General features: G+C 38.3%; 1 non-coding gene and 1 pseudogene across 1 annotated transcript; both read right to left on the bottom strand.

The window, feature by feature from the left end:
• Positions 1 to 7564: 7564 nt before the first annotated feature.
• Positions 7565 to 13732, bottom strand: LOC128289573 (28S ribosomal RNA; annotated as a pseudogene).
• A 231-nt stretch (positions 13733 to 13963) lies between these two features.
• Positions 13964 to 14121, bottom strand: LOC128289901 (5.8S ribosomal RNA). Its single transcript, XR_008279542.1, has one exon. It is a non-coding gene; the product is annotated as a 5.8S ribosomal RNA (ribosomal RNA).
• Between the last annotated feature and the right edge of the window lie 5977 nt (positions 14122 to 20098).

Here is a 20098-nt window from a genome sequence, read left to right on the forward strand (position 1 = left end):
TCGACTAATGAATTTCAGTTATTGAATTGATTGATACTTTGTGAAATTATATAATGATGAAGTGTGAAGTAAGAATGTGTATTAATGAAATGATGCATTTGGCTATGTGAATGTATTGCTGTAATTAGAGTTGATTATATTCCTTGAGACTTACTAAGCATAAAATGCTTACCCGCTGCTTTGGCTCTCGCTTTTCTAGATTTCGTCAAGCAATCGGATTTGGGATCGTTGAAGTCAAGTCATCCACACTATCAAGCCTCCATTTTGGTATAAATTTTGGTTGAACTTGAGATGGCATGTATAGGACTACCCCTTGTTGGTTAAATATGTTGTGATGTATATATGTACGGCCATGCTAAAATGGCTCAAAAAGGAAGCATGAACTTAGACTATTTGTGGTTTGTATGTATATATTGGTGTCATGATGTGGCTATGGATTGAAATGGGAATGTTGGTCACATGATCAGCCATTGGCATGGTTAAAATGATCATATATGAACCTATGTATGGCAAGATTAGTTGGTTCATGGAGACTACCAAATAGGTAAGACCTACCTTAAAACAGATGCTGCCAGCTGCAGTGACGTGAATGTGAAAAATCACCAAAATTTGTAGGAATGGTATTAAATAGTGAATAAGCTATGTAAATGAACCTTGATGAGTCTATTTTCACATGGAAGAAACGAAATGGTCATAGGAGTTACATGTTAAGAGATATTAAGGCTATTGTGAGACAGGGCCAGAACGGTTTCTGGGTCCCCTGTCGCAACTTTAAAAATTTACTATAAATTATCCAGAAAGAATTAGGAGTCATGCCTTATATGTACAGATTCCATTTTGAGTCTAGTTTCATTTGGAACAAACGACACCAATGTTAAAGCCCTGTACAGAGAGATATTCAAGTTATAACGCGCGAAGGTCAGAGCAGTCGATCCCTGTAACATGGGTGACTTTAACTAATAAACTGTACCAATTGGCCCGACCAAAAATTCTAGAAATAAATCCATGGATGGATATATGAGTCTAAATTCAGGGAAAATTTACGAAACCAGTTTCCGAGTTTTGAAACTCGAGATATGATTTTTAAGGCGACAGTGACGCAGTTTTCCAGCCTGACTGGAAATGTCAAATTGGTGGGCAAAACATGTGAACTTGGCTTGTTAACCCCTCGTGTCCGACACCGGCGATGGTCTCGGGTTCGGGGTGTTACACTAGACTTGATCATTTTGTGTCTTGAGCATTTACCAAATGAATTGGCTTGGGGTAAATCTCACACTTTGCATTAAGCCTTGAATGATGGCTAACATTCATTTTGAGTTTATAAAAAAATGCATTTCCATGATTGCATGAATGTCTATTGTAGTTGAATTGATTATAGAAAATATGTTTACTTTGGTATTGGTTGGTTTTAGTATGTAAATAGGTAAGCAAGGGTGGCAATGAGGCTTGGAAAATAGCCTTATATTGTCTACATGGGTAGACACACGGGCGTGTGTGACACACGGTTAGCCCCACGGGTGTGTGGTTCGGTCGTGTGTCCCCTGCAACTAAAAATTTTAAGTCTGAATGCATGGTAATATTCACACGAGAAGAGACACGACCGTGTGTCTCAGCTGTGTAGAGGACACGGCCTCGCACACAGGCGTGAGCCATGGACGTGTGATTTTTTTGGTTATGATGACGTCAGAAACAGAATGCCCCAGTTTTTGGACACGAGGCTAAGCACACAGGCGTGTGCCAAGCCATGTGAAAACCACTGCACCTTGAACTAAAAATTAAATTCCGTACGAGCTAAGGACACGGACGTGTCTCAATAGACATTAGGTCGTGTGAGCCACACGGTTCACCAACACGGCCTTATCAAGCCGATCACACGGGCATGTCATCTCCCACTCGGGCGTGTGCCCCTGTCTTTAGTGAAAATTTCCAAAGCTCTTTAAGTGATCCGGATTGATCCTGAATTGGTTTCTAAGTATATTTTGGGCCTTGTAGACCCACATTTGAATTCTAAAGGTGAAATTTTGAAAGGTTTTTAATTTGTTCAAATTTTTACGACTCGGGAAAGTTTGTACGCTTATGAATAAGTTAGTAATGCCTCGTATCCTGTCTCGGTGTCGGACACGGGTAAGGGGTGTTACACCTAAGATCCATTTGACTAAGCGCTTCTTTAATTTTGTTATCTGCAAAGTCCTTCAACAATCTATCATTTACATCACTTGAAATACAACTCTCAATATAGTCAAGGTTTAATACAGTTGTAGAATTTAAATTTAACTTGAATAGCTTTTGAAAATACTCCCTAGTCGCCTTGCTTATATCCGTCGTGTTCTCTCTCCAGTAGCCATTCCTGTCTTTAAGCCTAGCAATGTTATTTTTTTCCTTCCAGTTTGTGGCTCTAACATGAAAAATCTGGGTATTCCTGTCCCCTTCCTTTAACCATTGGACCCTAGATTGCTAAGCCCAATATTTCTCCTCTTCGTCCAATAGATTACCTAGATTTATTCTCAATGCTTTAAGCTTATTGCTGCATACGTACTCCCTTGGCTATCAATGACTTTGTTTATATTCGCCTGCAAGGTACCCATCTAGTTGTGCATTTGTTTAAGCTTTTTATATTGCCATCCATCTTGCTCTTTACCCACGATCTCAATCTTTCCGATTATACCCTTAGAACCTTTCTGCCATGCTTCCTTGATAATTTTCTTTGCTTTCTCATCTTTAGCCCAGCAAACATCGTATTTAAAATGTAACACCCCGAACCCGAGACCATCGCCGGTGTCGGACACGAGGGGTTAACAAGCCAAGTTCACATGTTTTGCCCACCAATTTGACATTTCCAGTCAGGCTGGAAAACTGCATCACCGTCGCCTTAAAAATCATATCTCGAGTTTCAAAACTCGGAAACTGGTTTCGTAAATTTTTCCTGAATTTAGACTCATATATCCATCCATGGATTTATTTCTAGAATTTTTGGTCGGGCCAATTGGTACAGTTTATTAGTTAAAGTCACCCATGTTACAGGGATCGACTGCTCTGACCTTCGCGCGTTATAACTTGAATATCTCTCTGTACAGGGCTTTAATACTGGTGCCGTTTGTTTCTAATGAAACTAGACTCAAAATGGAATCTGTACATATAAGGCACGACTCCTAATTCTTTCTGGATAATTTATAGTAAATTTTAAAGTTGCGACAGGGGACCCAGAAACCGTTCTGGCCCTGTCTCACAATAGCTTTAATATCTCTTAACATGTAACTCCTATGACCATTTCGTTTCTTCCATATGAAAATAGACTCATCAAGGTTCATTTACATAGCTTATTCACTATTTAATACCATTCCTACAAATTTTGGTGATTTTTCACATTCATGTCACTGCAGCTGGCAGCATCTGTTTTTAAGGTAGGTCTTACCTATTTTGTAGTCTCCATGAACCAACTAGTCTTGCCATACATAGGTTCATATATGATCATTTTAACCATACCAATGGCTGCTCATGTGACCAACACTCCCATTTCCAATCCATAATCACATCATGACACCATATATATCCATACAAACCAAAAATAGTCCAAGTTCATGCTTCCTTTTACGAGCCATTTTCGCATGGCCGATACATATACATCACCACATTTTAAACCAACAAGGGTAGTCCTATACATGCCATTTCAAAGTTCAAACAAAATTTATACCAAAATAGAGGCGTTGATAGTGTGGATGACTTCGACTTTATTGATCCCGAATCCGATTGCTATCGAGCGAAATCTATAAAACAGAGAGCCAAAGTAACGGGGTAAGCATTTTTATGCTTAGTAAGTCTCAAGGAATATAATCAACTCTAATTACAGCAATACATTCACATAGCCAAATGCATCATTTCATTAATACACATTCTTACTTCACACTTCATCATTATATACTTTCACAAAGTATCAATCAATTCAATAACTGAAATTCATTAGTCGATTGAGCGAATGTTGCTCAAACATGTCGACTTTCCAATGCACATATAAACGTATTCTTATTCTTTGGGCTTCTCGAGTGTACTAATTGAATTTATTACAGCAACCAACACTCACCTCCAGCCCAAGATTCTTCGAATATAACCGGATATAAGCATGTGCACAAATGCCTTCGGTCTTAGCCCGGATAGAATGACTCATACGAATGCCTTCGGTCTTAGCCCGGATATAGCCACTAGCACAATTGCCTTCGGTCTTAACCCGGATATAATTTCCAGCATAATTGTCTTCGGGCTTAGCCCGATATCATTCAATTTCTCATGCACACATACATCAATAATCATTGGACATACATATTTCATTTTCGTTACTAAGGCTCAAACACAATTATAATCATTAGCATAATCGCCTTGGGACTTAGCCCGGTAGAATTCAATACTCATACACACCTAAATCAATAATCAATACATCCATATTTCATTCCATATAATTCAATTAAGGTCACTTCTTGAGGACTTACCTCGGATGTTGTCGAACGGCTTTTACGGCTATTCGATCACTTTTTCCTTCCCTTGTCCAATTGTGGCCCTCTTAGCTCTTGAGCTAATTCAAACAAATTCAATCTATTAAAACCTCATTGTGCTAGCTTATGGCGAATATGACAAGGAGTTTAAATGGTCATATGACCACTCTTTAGCTTGAATACACAATGGTCATGCACATTTTATACTACATCAAGCAATTCAATACAATTTATTCGAGCATCAAGGAAAAGCTAAGGCCTTCAATAGGCTACCCAAGGCGAATATTCATGTACATGTTGAGGCCAATTATGCACTTAATACCTCACAAAAACAGCATGCATTTTACTAGTTAATGCTTTGCATATTGTTGCTCAAAACTTATAATATAGCATCAAGCACTCATATGTGTGCTAGGCCGAATGTGCTTGCAATTTCACATTCATTCTTCAACATCTTCTTCTTTAAACAAACATATTCATCACTTAGTTCATAACCAAACATCATGTGCAAACATATATATACATATATGAGCATGGTCAATTTCAAGGTGTCCATAGCCATCCAAAACACAAATTTTAACTAACATGCAAGAAGCATGAACCACGCTTATGAATGCATCATGGCGAATATGACAATCATGCTCCTTTTCAACTTCAATCATGATTAAACAAAAGAAAACTCAAAATCTTACTCAAGAGTAGACAATCCATCATTGCATGCATCATCATCAAGCTTTACACTTAGCATGCAATGGCTTTATCACCATAACAACTTTGGCCAAATACCATTTCCATGGCATAACAAAGATTTGAGCCATGGCTAACATGCACATCAAGTTAGCAACCAAAACATGCATGAAACTCCTAACACAACCTCATACATACCTTAATCTTGATGCAAACTTAGCCAAATCTCCTTCTAGATCTCTTCCAACCCAAGCATGGAGCAAAAATCCTTCCCTTTTTCCTTAGTATTTTCGCCAAGAAGTGAAAATAGATGAACAAATTTTTTCTTTTCTTTCTTTAGGATATTCGGCCAAGGGCTATGGAGAAAGATGAACACTTTTTTTTTTGTTTCTCATCCTACTAACATTAATTTTTTATTCCATACTCTTATTTTATTATTTCTAACATCCACCACTAGCAAAACATGTTTAAGACATGTTTTCTTTTGCCCATATTCATCACCATGGCCGCCACTTCCTCTCTTTGGGTAAATTGACATGCAAAACCATACTTTTGCATGCATGTACTATTAGACCTTTGAAGATTGGCCTATCACCTTTCAACAATGTTTCATATAAGTCCATCTAAATAAATTCACATGGAAATGATCAAATTAATGCATGCAACTTTCACACATGCATTTGCTAACATCATAAACATAGAATATAACTTCTAATTACGTATAAGACTCGGTTTAACGGTCCCGACACCACTTCCCGACTAGGGTCAAATTAGGGACGTCACATAAAATAAAGCCTAGGATCTCTAAGTCTTTCTCTCAACTTTCGACCTTTAGTATCTAAGATAATGGCATCATGGTCAGAAGTAGATTGACAGATCACCTTAGTCTCCATAAAGGGGAAACTAACCACATCATTAACAGACATTAAAAAACGATCAAGTCTCTCCTTAACCAATCAGTATTGTCCCCATTATTAACCTAGGTAAACCATCCATTGTCTGTTTTCAAATCAACCATCGAGAGCTCATTGACAACCCACCGAAAGTCCTCTATAAGAGCACTTGGCTTGCTGCTGCCCCCTCTTTTTTTTTTTGCATTATCGAAAATGGCATTAAAATCATCCCTAATGATCCATTTTTCTGTAACAGACTTACCAACCCTTCTCAGCATATTCCATAAGCATTATCTTTTGTTAGGTTTGGCATTTCCGTAGAATCTCGTGAACCGGATGGGATTGTCATTCTCCAAGTGGATTATCGAGTCAATATGGTTACTGGAATAAGTTTGAACTTCGACCTTATTGCTTTCCTTCCACATCATGACTAGTCCACCACTTTTGCCATTTGCGTTAACAGCCCAGCAACCTTCCATTTTGCACTTACTGGGAACAGAAAAGAATTTATTAGCATTGATTTTTGATTCGCAAAGGAAGATTACATCAGGATCATTAGCAACAAGCAGTTGCTTTAATTCATGAACTATCGCAGGGTTTCCAATCCCACGACAGTTCCAGCAGAGGATCTTCATTGGTTTTGCACGACCCATGAATCCATTTCCTTTGAGATGCAAAACTCACCAGGACAGAAATAGAAGCTTTTCCCTATTCGACTCCTTCGATGCATCAAAAAAGTGACAATATATAGGGAAAACCACGACCCGAGCGCCAGGGATCAAACAACTTCCTAGAACATGGAGTCTGCTCTATAAAACACAGCAAAGAGGAAAACAAAAAATAGTATTAATCCAAAAGAACCGACACCGTCACCTAATCTTTTCAAAGAGACACACCCACCGTTAAAATCCTATCCCCGCTTCAAGAAAGAAAGCACAAACAAAAGAAAACAAGAAAATGAAACAGAACAAACTTAAAATCTAACAGTTTCTTGAAAATAGAACGCAAGAAAACTTAGAAATCAGATGACAGCATTTGATAACTCAAAGTTTGCATGCTTTTTAAACCTATTAAGACGACAGAAATCTTATGAGAAATCATCGTTGAAAAGTCAAAGGAAACTGAATCTACCATTAATGGTTTGCATGTAGCATGGTACAAACCATGCAAAAATGATGTACATGACTCAATTCACTTTTTCGGATAAAAGAAAGAGAAAAAGAATAAAATAAGAAATGAAGAAATGACAAAACCTTGATAATCGCGATGAATCAGCTGATCAAAATAGGGTCTGATCATGCTAGAAAGAAAGACAATGTGTCGATGCCACAAAAATTCGCCTATACACCCTCGATTGACCCGGCACCGCAAGACCTTTGACAAAGACCTCCCATGTCAGAACACCAGTCATGTTTCTTGAGGGGTCGTTACGACCAAGTGTTTACCTTACACCAAGTTTGCCACCTGGGACCTTAGGGTCGGGTCGTGCAAAACAACGAGGGGGACCGGATCGGGGGAAGGACGAATCGAAGTAGCAAGGCCACTCTACCACTTACAATACCCGTCGCGTATTTAAGTCATCTGTAAAGGATTCTACCCACCGCTCAGTGGGAATTATGCTCCAAGGAGGCACCCGTGACTTGACTGCCGCAGTCGCTGCACCTACGACACGTGCCCTTGGGGGCCAAAGGCCCTTATTGTGGGTCAGTAATCAGGCAACGGGCGCGTTTGTCGCTTCTAGCCCAAATTCTGACTTAGAGGCTTTGAGTCATAATCTAGCGCACAGTAGCTTCGCGCCACTGGTTTTTCAACCAATCGCGATGACAATCGTGCAAATCAACTGTTTCTCTCGTACTAGGTTGAATTACTATTGCAATGCAGCCATCAGTAGGGTAAAACTAACCTGTCTCACGATAGTCTAAACCTAGCTCACGTTTCTTATTGGTAGGTGAACAATCTGTAACAGTCCGATTTAGACCTTAATCGGAATGCTGGTTTTAAGACCACGAATCTGAGTAAAAATATATTTAAATATTATTTTTCATGTTTATTATATGTGAATTTGCATGTGTGAAAATTTCGTATGAAAATTTGATTGTTTGTGTGCTTAATTAAATAAAAAGGGCTTAATCGCATAAAATGTAAAATTTGCATGCTAATTGTTAAAGTGCCTAATTGCTTTGTTCTTTTAATGTAGGGTACTTATAATGAAATTATACCATTGAAATTGGCATGGACACATTCGGTCACTAGTTAGTGGGTGGAAATAATATTGAAATAATTAAAGTTATATTATAAGTAATAATATGTATATATTATAACATAAAATAAAAACAACCATGCATGTACTTTGTTATTTCCGAAATTAAAGAAAATAAGAAAGAAAAGAAAGCTTTAAGGGTTCGGCAACTTATTAAGCTCAATTAAGGTATGTAATTAGCTCAGTTTTTGATAATTTTTACGTTTTTGAGATCGTTGCTTCGAATACTACTCGACCCATGTTTGAATTTTTGATTTTGGTGAATATTTTGTGTTATGCCATTGATGAATATTTGTGTTTGTGATGTTTGATGATGAAATATCAAAAATATGTTTTAGATTAACATGTTTTGTATTGGAGTTTTTGATGATTTTGGGTTATTAGGACTAAAATTGCAAAAATAATAAATTGAGGGATTAAAATGTGAAATAGATCAAATATATGGTCTAGTATGGTTATACGGAAAATTCGGCCCAACTATATTGTTGTGAGATTTTGTGTATTTTGTGTTTTGTGCAATTAGGACTAATTTGTAAAAGTATGAAATATTAGGGGTAAAATGGTAATTTACCCATTTATATGTTGTTGGATTAAATTGAATGAAATTGTGTTTAAATAAGGTTAATTTGAAATTATATAGATCAAGAACAAAGGAAACTGGACTCGGATCACGGAATAACAAAAATAATCGAATAGCCGTTTTGTAACATCCGTCGATATCTGAGGTAAGTCTTTAAGCAATTAAACATGGTTTATTTTAAACATAGAATGTTTTACTATGATGTTTCAAATTTTATAGTCTATTATTATGTTAGCCGAATGTGATATATCAATGATTTACTGTGGTTGAGTTTTATTCGACTGATTTAAAATCCCTGGAAGTGTGTATCTGTTACATGGAATATTGGACTATTCGATATATGAAATGTTGTGGAATGACTCTATAATTGGGATATTCAGGCTTTGAGATTAGCAAGCTTTGTTCTGGTGACATTGATCGAGCTTCGTGCCTAGTAGGCTTATTAGCGGCGAATAAATATCAGACCTTGGTTCTAGCAGGCCTTGTGCCGGTGTGTGATTCAGACTTATGCCTAGCAGGTTTTATACCGGTGATTTGTTTACAAGTCTGTGATTAAAAATTTCAAATTATTGTGGATATTGAGCAAGTGAAATTTAGATAAATTACCTTGTATATGTTCGGCCACATAGGTAAGTACATGTAAGCTTATATTAAACTTGTATATTCAGCTGCATGTGAGGTTATATTGAATTTTAGTATTCGATTACATGTGAACTTATATTGAAATTGTATACTTAGATATATGTGAATTTATCTTAAATATGCATATTCGGCCATATGTGATGTTCTTTTGAATTTGAACTATAAGTTACATGTGATATTTTATTTAACTTTTATATATTCGGCCACATGTGATAATATAATAAATTTTGTGTATTAGGCCCTATATGTAAGTGTCTATGTGATGATATAATTGATCTTGTATAATTGGCTATATAGGAAACATTTATGTGCTGTTATATAATTGATTTTTTTTGAACATTTGGTCAAGGTATCTTAATATGTTAAAGTATAACATTATTGATATATGGTTAGTTTGAATGTTTTGATTATTCAGTGAGTTGTTTATTTTGCTTAAGGCTTACTAAGCTAAGTTAGCTTACTCTGTGTATTTTTGCTACTCTGTTTTATAGATTTTGGTTGTAAGTTACGAGCTCGGGGATCGTTATCGAAGTCATCCACACTATCGTCAACTTTCAGTAATTTTAAAAGTCTATTTTCGAACTTATGGCATGTATAGGCTAATATGTATTTTGTTCAACTTTGGGTATGTATAATTTGAGCCATGCGAAAATGGCTTTACTTCTAAGTTTAGTTTCGATCATCTTTGGTTACGGATTAAACTGTTTTGTTATAACACTATGATATATGTGTTGGAAATGGTTTGATAGTGATATAAATTTGTGCATTGAAGTTGATTAATGATTAGGTTATGGTATGAAGAAATTGGTCATAAAGATGATTGGTTTGTTATGGTTATATTTGGTATTTGAAATTGAGAATGGATAAATATGCTGCGTATATGGATTAAATACTAAGTTTGAATTTAGCTATACTTGGTTGTGGTGCGAATTTGTTTTAGTTAACATGTTAAGTACTATGAATAAATGATTATTTGAATTTTTTTTATTATAGAATATAGTCAAGATATTATATCTGATTCGACTTTAAAGGTTATTAGATTATGTCCAAACATCATATAACTTTGCCTTGATATGTTCATTATATGGTATGAGAAAATGCATGTTTTGATTATATAATTGTTAGTTAAATGACTATGACTGAAGAAATGGTATTCGGTTATGAAATGGTACTTATGAAAATTATTTTTGAGTCACCTATGATTCGGCACTTGTGAGTATACATGAAATGAAGTGGATGAATGTATTATTATTTGAGTTGAATATTTACAAGATAAAAATATTGAAATTTGAGAATTTGGTTATGATCTATATTCGTTGAAAAGAAAGAAATAAAAATATGTGTATTTAGTCATATGTATTAGGTTTCCATGACAAATTATACATTTAAGTAATAAAAGTTAGTTTCATAAATAATCTATTACATGGTATTAGCATGCATAAATGTACGTTAGTATTTTGTGAAGTATGTACTAGTTTAAAAATAAATTTTGACCGATTTTTGAAATTGGTTTTTATATATAATTGTTCGGAATTGTGTTTTTAGTTAACTAATGCCTCGTAACCCTAGTTCATGGTGTTACACAATCAGCACTTGGTGAATTCTGCTTCATAATGATAGGAAAAGCCGACATCGCTATGAACACTTGGCTGCCACAAGCCAGTTATCCCTACGGTAACTTTTCTGACACCTCTAGCTTCAAATTCTAAAGGTCTAAATGATTGATAGGCCACGCTTTCACGGTTTGTATTCGTACTGGAAATCAGAATCAAACGAGCTTTTACCCTTTTGTTCCACACAAGATTTCTGTTCTCATTGAGCTCATCTTAGGACACCTGTGTTATCTTTTAACAGATGTGCCACCCCAGCCAAACTCTCCACCTAACAATATCTTCCCCCTGGATCGGCTGGCCGAAGCCAGCCTAGGGTCCAAAAATAGGGGCCGTGCCCCGCCTCCAATTCACGAAATAAGTAAAATAACGTTAAAAGTAGTGGTATTTCAATTTCGCCTGAGAGCTCCCACTTATCCGACATCTCTCAAGTCATTTCACAAATTCGGAATAGAGTCAAGCTCAACAGGGTCTTCTTTCCCTGCTGATTCTACCAAGCCCATTCCCTTGGTTGTGGTTTCGCTGGATAGTAGACAGAGACAGTGGAAATCTCGTTAATCCGTTCATGCGCGACACTAATTAGATGATGAGGCATTTGGATACCTTAAGAGAGTTATAGTTACTCCCGCCGTTTACCCGCGCTTTCTTGAATTTCTTCACTTTGACATTCAGAGCACTGGGCAGAAATCATATTGCGTGAGCATCTGCAGAGACCATCGCAATAATTTGTTTTAATCAAACAGTTTGATTCCAAATGTCCGTACCAATTTTGAGTCAATTGTTCATCGCCCGGGAAAGGCCCCCGAGGGAGCCGTTCCCAGCCTTTCCCCCGGTCGACATGCAGTGACCTGCTCTTGCCACAGCAGCAGCTCAGCATGCATCGGTAGCCGACGAGTTCGGGACTGAGACCCCTATGCCCAACCCTCAGAGCTAATCCTTTTCCTGAGGTTACGGATCCATTTTCCCGACTTCGCTTGCCTATATTGTTCCATTGACCAGAGGCTATTCACCTTGGAGACCTGATGGGGTTATGAGTATGACCGAGCACAGACAGTACTTGGTCCTCTAGATTTTCATGGCTGTCGAGGGTACAACGGACACCACTCGACGTGTGGTACTCTTCCGGTCACTAGACCCTATCTTCGACTAAGCCGTTTCCAGGATGGACAGTCCATTAAATAGAAAAGATAACCCTTCCTGAGGTCCCCACCGTTGTCTCTGCACTCCCTAACATTGTCGTCATCCACCGCGTCTCGACTAACACATGTGCAAGTGACGTTCACATGGAACCTTTCCCCTATTCGGGCTTTAAAGTTCTTATTTGAATATTTGCTACTACCACCAAGATCTGCACCGACGGCCGCTCTGTCTGGGCTCGCGCCCCAGGTTTTACGGTAACTGTCGCACCTTTCCACTCATCGGGGCCTAGCCCTTACCTCGACAATCGAGTATAGGTCACACGCTGATGCGCCATCCATTTTCGGGGCTAGTTGATTCGGCATGTAAGTTGTTACACACTCCTTAGCGGATTTCGACTTCCATGACCACTGTCCTGTTGTCTTAATCGACCAACACCCTTTGTGGGTTCTAGGTTAGCGTGCAGTTAGGCACCATAACCTGACATTTAGTTCATCCCACTTCGCCAGTTCTGCTTACCAGAAATGGACAGGGAACCAGCTACTAGATGGTTCGATTAGTCTTTCACCCCTATACCCAAGTCAGATGAACGATTTGCATGACAGTATCACTGTGGACCTCCACCAGAGTTTCCTCTGGCTTCGCCCCACTCAGGCATAGTTCACCATCTTTCGAGTCTCGACAACATACTCTCACTCGAACCCTTCTTAGAAGATCAAGTTTGATCAGCAGTGCACCCGCGAGGGATCCCGCCAATCAGCTTTCTTGCGCCTTACGAGTTTTCTAACCCATTGACTCGCACACATGTCAGACTCCTTGTTTCTTGTTTTAACACGAGCCGAACGGGAGCCCGCAGGCCATCGTACGGAGCACGCAAGTGCCAAAGCACGCCGAGACGGCACGTGTTGGATCCCACGATCGAGGTGAAGACATCTTCACGCATCGGTCCATGCCCCAAGCTGATCGACGAACCGGTTCACCATTCTACATCTAACCGGGGCACATCGCCTGCCCCATCCGCTTCCCTCCCAACAATTTCAAGCACCTTTTGACTCTCTTTTCAAAGTCCTTTTCATCTTTCCCTCGCGGCACTTGTTCGCTATCATCTCTTTCCCATATTTAGCCTTGGATAGAATTTACTGCCTGATTAGGGCTGCATTCCCAAACAACCCGACTTGTAGACAGCGTCTCGTGGTGCAACAGGGTCCGAGCACGACGGGGCTCTCACCCTCTCCGGTGCCCCTTTCCAGGGGACTTAGGCTCTGTCCACTACTAAGGACACTTTTTCAGACTACAATTTAGAAGCCGGTGGCGCCCAATTCTCAAGCTAGGCTTTTCCTGGTTCACTCGCTATTATTGGGGGAATCCTAGTAAGTTTCTTTTCCTCCGCTTATTGATATGCTTACACTCAGCGGGTAATCCCGCTTGACCTGGGGTCGCGATGCAAGCACCATCCTTGCGATGCCGAAAAGGTTTAAGGGTCTCGATCTATGAACATGCAAGACTCCGAATGAGGTTGCTTACAGTATTACCACTGATCGTCGCAACAAATATGTTGTCGAGGACTCCAATTTAGTCCAACCGCTGGCTATGAGCGCACAGGAGGCCAATTTTTGCCCGCGGTCCAACCGAGTCCCAAGGGATCGGGGTTGGATGGAGGCAATGATGCGTGACAGCCAAGCAGACGTGCCCTCAGATCTAATGGCTTTGGGGCATTACTTGCATTCAAAGACTCAATGGTTCACAGGATTCTGCAATTCACACCAAGTATTGCATTTCGCTACGTTCTTCATCGATGCGAGAGTCGAGATATTCGTTGCCGAGATTTGTTCTATATGTTTTGTGACAAAAGAACAACATCACTGAAGCACTGACACCGCGAACGGTGTGACGACAGAAGACGTGCCCTTTTTTCATTTCAATTCCTTGACGTGATTAGCGTCGAGGGTTTGTTCGTTTTGCATCAAAAAGGTTGATTCTGACATCTCACCCCATCCAATGGGCAAAGGGACAACAAAACCAGCAGCTCTGACTCATGGGGGTGGCAACGGACGATAATGTGCCCGCACCAACTCTGATGTTGTTTACAATGCGTTCACGGGTCCTTCAGCTAGGCAGGTTTCGACAATTATCCTTCCGCAGGTTCACCTATAGAAACCTTGTTACGACTTCTCCTTTCTCTAAATGATAAGGTTCAGTGGACTTCTCAAGACGTCAAGGGTAGCGAACCGCCCACGTTGTTGCAATCCAAAGGGCAGGGACATCGCCAACGCGAGCTGATGACTCATGCTTACTAGGAATTCCTCGTTGAAGACTAACAACTGCAATGAACTATCCCCATCACGATAAAATTTCAAAGATTACCCGAGCCTATCGGCCAAGGCTATAGACTCGTTGAATACATCAGTGTAGTGCACGTGTGGCCCAGAACATCTAAGGGCATCACAGACCTATTATTGCCTCAAACTTCCGTGGCCTAAAAGGCCATAGTCCCTCTAAGAAGCTAGCCACGGAGGATCACCTCCATGTAGCTAGTTAGCAAGCTGAGGTCTCATTCGTTAATGGAATTAACCAGACAAAAAAAATCACTCCACCAACCAAGAACGGCCATGCACCACCACCCATAGAATTAAGAAAGAGCTCTCAGTTTCTCAATCCTTACTATGTCTGGACCTGGTAAGTTTCCTCGTGTTGAGTCAAATTAAGCCGCAGGCTCCACTCCTGGTGGTACCCTTCTGTCAATTCCTTTAAGTTTCAACCTTGAGACCATACTCCTCCTGGAACCCAAAGACTTTGATTTCTCATAAGGTGCCGGTAGAGTCCTAAAAGTAACATCCGTTGATCCCTGGTCGGCATTGTTTATGGTTGAGACTAGGACGGTATTTGATCGTATTCGAGCCCCCAACTTTCTTTCTTGATTAATGAAAACATCATTGGCAAATGCTTTCGAAGTTGTTCGTCTTTCATAATGTAACACCCCGTACCCGAGACCGTTACCGGAGTCGAACACGAGGTGCTAACCGACTAATTCATTTACTCGCACAGTCCAATTAAAAATTTTCCAGACGACTGGCTAACTGCATCACTGTCACCTTAAAAATCATAACTTGAGTTCCACAACTCGAAAATCAGATTCGTAATTTTTCCCCAAAACTAGACTCATATGTCCATCTAATATTTTTTTTTTGAATTTTTGGTCGGGCCAATTAGTATAGTTTATTAGTTAAAGTCTCCCCCATTCCAGGGTTCGACTACACTGACCTTCATGCATTACGAATTGGATATCTCCCTGTACAGGGATTCAATACTGATGCCGTTTCTTTCTATAGAAACTAGACTCAAAAAGGAATCTATACATATATGGAATGACTTCTAAATGTCTCTGGTTAATTTATAATGAATTTACAAAGTCAGATCAGAGGATCCAGAAACCGTTCTGGCCCTGTCTCACGAAAACTTTAACATCTCATAATATAATGTTCATATGAACGTTTCGTTACTTTCCTATGAAAATAGATTCATCAAGGTTCGATTACATAATTTATTCGCTATTTAATTCCATTCCTACTATTTTTAGAGATTTTTCACATCCACATCACTGCTGCTGCCAGCATTTATTTTTAAGGTAAACTTTACCTATTTCACGATCCTCCATGGATCAACTAGAGTTTGTCATACATATACCAAAAGTGATCATGAATAACCATTCCCATGACTAACCGTTACCAACATTTCCATACCTCTCGATGGACGACATACAAAATGATTACAATGCTATGATCAAAGTATACTTAAAGCCATTTTCGCATGGCTTATATACATTAACCAAAATATCCTCCCGCTACTAGTCTATTCTATACATGCCATAAGATAATCCAAAACATAGCAAGTACCAAACAAAGGATGGTGATAGTGTGACTAGTTGTTGACGATCCCCGAGCCTGTAGCTTCCAAATGAGATCTATAAAATGAGGAAACAAAGTAAATGGAGTAAGCATTACAATGCTTAGTAAGTTTTAAGCAAAGTCAACAGATACAACCAAATTATAACATAGTTGTTCGTATTTTATTTCACTCTTCTTTCTAGCATACCATCCCTTTACCGAATATGCACATCTCAACATATACAGAGGCAAATAAACTTTCACATAAAAGTGAGCTCATGTGACATAGATATATTGTATGATTTCACATAACCTCTCACACCGATCCGATGTCACATACTCATAGGAATAGTCTCATGGATTGCTCTCGTATGCATCACATAACTACCTTATAATTTAGTTCAAATCAAGCTCACATATAAACTTGGAGTACATACTGCTTAACCTTTCGACCGAATATATATTTATAAGCAATTCTTATTACGAAGTCTTATAGCTTTAACCTCTACTCGGATTATCGGCGAGACCTTTAGCTCGCATTTAAATCTCCACATCAAGTCATCGGGTCTTACCCGACATACTCTCCACACGTAGTCATCGGGTCATTAGAGCTCGGATATAGTACAAGCACGAAGCCTACGGTCATTAATCGGTGATAATATTCTCGCATAAAGCCTCATGGGTTTTAACCCTGATATAGTACTAACACAATTGCCCTTCGGGACTTATCACATTTACACACTTCCACATCCATCACGTTGACCACTAGGCCTTATCACATATATACACACTTTCACATTCATCACATCGGCCATTAGGCCTTATCACATATATACACACTTTCACATTCATCACATCGGCCATTAGGCCTTATCACATATATACACACTTTCTCATTCATCACATCGCCATTAGGCCTTATCACATATATATATCTCATACATATTTCATATTTTTCTTGTACATCAATTTCAGCAATAGCTTATAAGCAACTCAAATAGTTTCATCAAAGTTTACAACAAAATCACATATTCACTACATGCAGTTTTCCTGAGCAACAGTCACTAAATTGTTTATAACTAGAGCTACAAAACTCAAAATCAATTTCTGTTAATTTTCCCGAATGTAGACTCACGTATCTTTCATCCATAAAATTTTCAGAATTTTAGGTGTGGCCAATCAATACCAGATTTTTCTTAAAGTTTCCCTGTTTCACTGTTTGACTAATCTGACCACTCTTCACTACAAATCAAATTTCTCATTGTACAGAATTCAAAATGTGTTCTATTTGATTTCATTTAAAACTAGACTCATTAAGGAGTCTAAGCATATAAATCTTATCTTATAACCATTTTTGTACAAATTATAATGATTTTCCAAAACAGAACAGGGATTTCGGAGTCATTCTGACACTGTCCCACACAACTTCAAATATCTCTTTATAGGAAATTTCTTTGCTTCCATGGTCTCTTTTATAAGAAACTAGACCAACTGAGCTTTGATTACATATTTTATTCAGCCTATAATTCCACACCAACAATTTATAGTGATTTTCTAAAATCACATTACTGTTGCTGTCCAAGCAAATTATCACAATTTGCTCTTAAATTTCAAGTCCAAACACTTATGAACTTACCATTTGGGTTTAAGACATATCATGGCCACATCATATCTTATTAAATCAACTCATTATGTCCTATTATGATTGAATTTACTCAACGATTAATCACTTAAAACTTACCTCGGAAGTGGTTGACGACTAGATATCCACGGCTATTCGCTTACTTTCTCTTTCCCTTATCCGACTTTGATCCTCTAGGCTCTTGAGCTAAATCAAACAATTTACTTCCCAATCAAACACAATCACACGGCATCCATATACATTTTAGAACCATTCTTAACATATTTACTACTCAAGCATGTAACTTAACAACTTAACCATTAGTTGCGAACCACAAACAAAACACATTCATACGTCAATATCTCAAACCTTACCATAACAACCAATATGCAAGATATCACATATACATAACTTAGCTTATGAGAACATATGTATTACATCATAAACACATCTTTTACCAATTACCTCAATTAAGCCAAATTTTTATAATCAACCACAAAGAAAAATATACCACAAATCACACTTCCAAAATGAGCTACCTCCATGGCCGATTATACTTCATCATTAACATATCTCATTTTCAATCATATAATCAACATTTGTTCAAGACATCAAACCTCTTTAATTTCGGCTATTACTAATATAAACATTCACAAATCATATTCTTAGGTAGACCGATTTCTTTCCATAACACATTCATCATCAATACATAGATGAAACAATCAAAATCCCTTCCTTTATACCCTAGCCGAATGCTCCAATCATCCATCAAAATTACAAATTTTAGCATGGGCTAAGTAAGAACCATGATTATTTATCTAAAACAAGTTAAAAATTGCACCATTTGACATAATATACTAACCTTCTTAATGACTCAAGTGACCAAAAATTCTTCCCCTCCTTTGTTTCTTCTATTTGGCCATGTTGAACAACCAAGAAAGAATTTTGTTTCTCCTCCCCTTTCTCTAGTCACGGCAATGGGGGGGGGGGAACATGGATGAGACAACTTTGTTCTCATCACCCCTCCCATCCATTTCTTTATTACTAACCCTTTGTTTTATTCTTTCTCCCATAACACACTAACACAACATGTTTCCAGCATGTTTCACCCCATAACATTTTGTCCATCCTCATGCTCATGGCCACCACTACATATTAGGGGAAAATTGACATGCAAGTCCTCCCTTTGACTACATGCACTATTAGATCCTTGTAGATTAGCCTATCACATTTCAAAAGTGTCACACAAGTCCTTTTGACTAAATTCACATGCAATTTACTAAATCGAAGCTTAAAATTTTCGCACATTCATATTCACATATTTTAAACCATAAATATCACATCCAAATAATTTGGTGACTCGGTTTAGCGGTCCCGAAACCGCTTCCGACTAGGGTCACTTTAGGGCTGTCACAACTCTCCCCACTTAAGAAATTTTCGTCCCTAAAATTTCTACCGATGCATAGTTTAGAATAATGTCCTCTTATTGAATTATATTCATATAAACATTATCTCATCGATAGCAATTGTAATTCATTATTGATTTCACATCGATCTATAAAATCATTTTCTTATCTCAAAACAAATACATAAACATTTCTACAAGTATGCACATATATCTCATTTCCTTGATTTCATAAGCAATAATCACTTAATTTAATTCACAATTGCATTTCAAACACATATCAAGCACATACTAACATGTATAATTCACATCATCAACCCATATATTTGTAACCCACATTTTCATCCATGTATAAGTCAGAACTCGGCGAAAATACACATATACTCAAACATCCCAATAAATATCCTTTATAACTCCATCGTATCTCAATATTCAACTTAACTTATTTCCAACAGAAAATTCAACTTCCACACACCTGAACATTTAATTCATTCAGCACATACGAACATACCTCATTGCTGGAATTTTTGCAAGCGTATTAACTGAAATTTTTACAGCAAGATTGCTCATTTCCGAATCACGTACCTTCGGGATTTAACCGGATATAGCGACTCACTCGATTGTCTTCGGGGCATAGCCCGGTCATAGTGATTCGCACAATTGCCTTCGGGAATTAGCCCGGATTTAGTAACTCGCACAAATGCCTTCGGGAATTGACCCGGATTTAGTCACTTAGCACAAAAGCCTTCGGGACTTAGCCCGGATACCATTCGAATAACCAAGCACATATATCAACAAATCAATACACATTCTTATTACATTCTCATTACCAAAGCTCAAACACAAGACACTTATCATATTTACAATTTCGGCTCAATAGCCACACACCAAGAGC

This window comes from Gossypium arboreum, chromosome 2 (assembly GCF_025698485.1).
Source record: "Gossypium arboreum isolate Shixiya-1 chromosome 2, ASM2569848v2, whole genome shotgun sequence".
Taxonomy (NCBI): Eukaryota; Viridiplantae; Streptophyta; class Magnoliopsida; order Malvales; family Malvaceae; genus Gossypium; species Gossypium arboreum.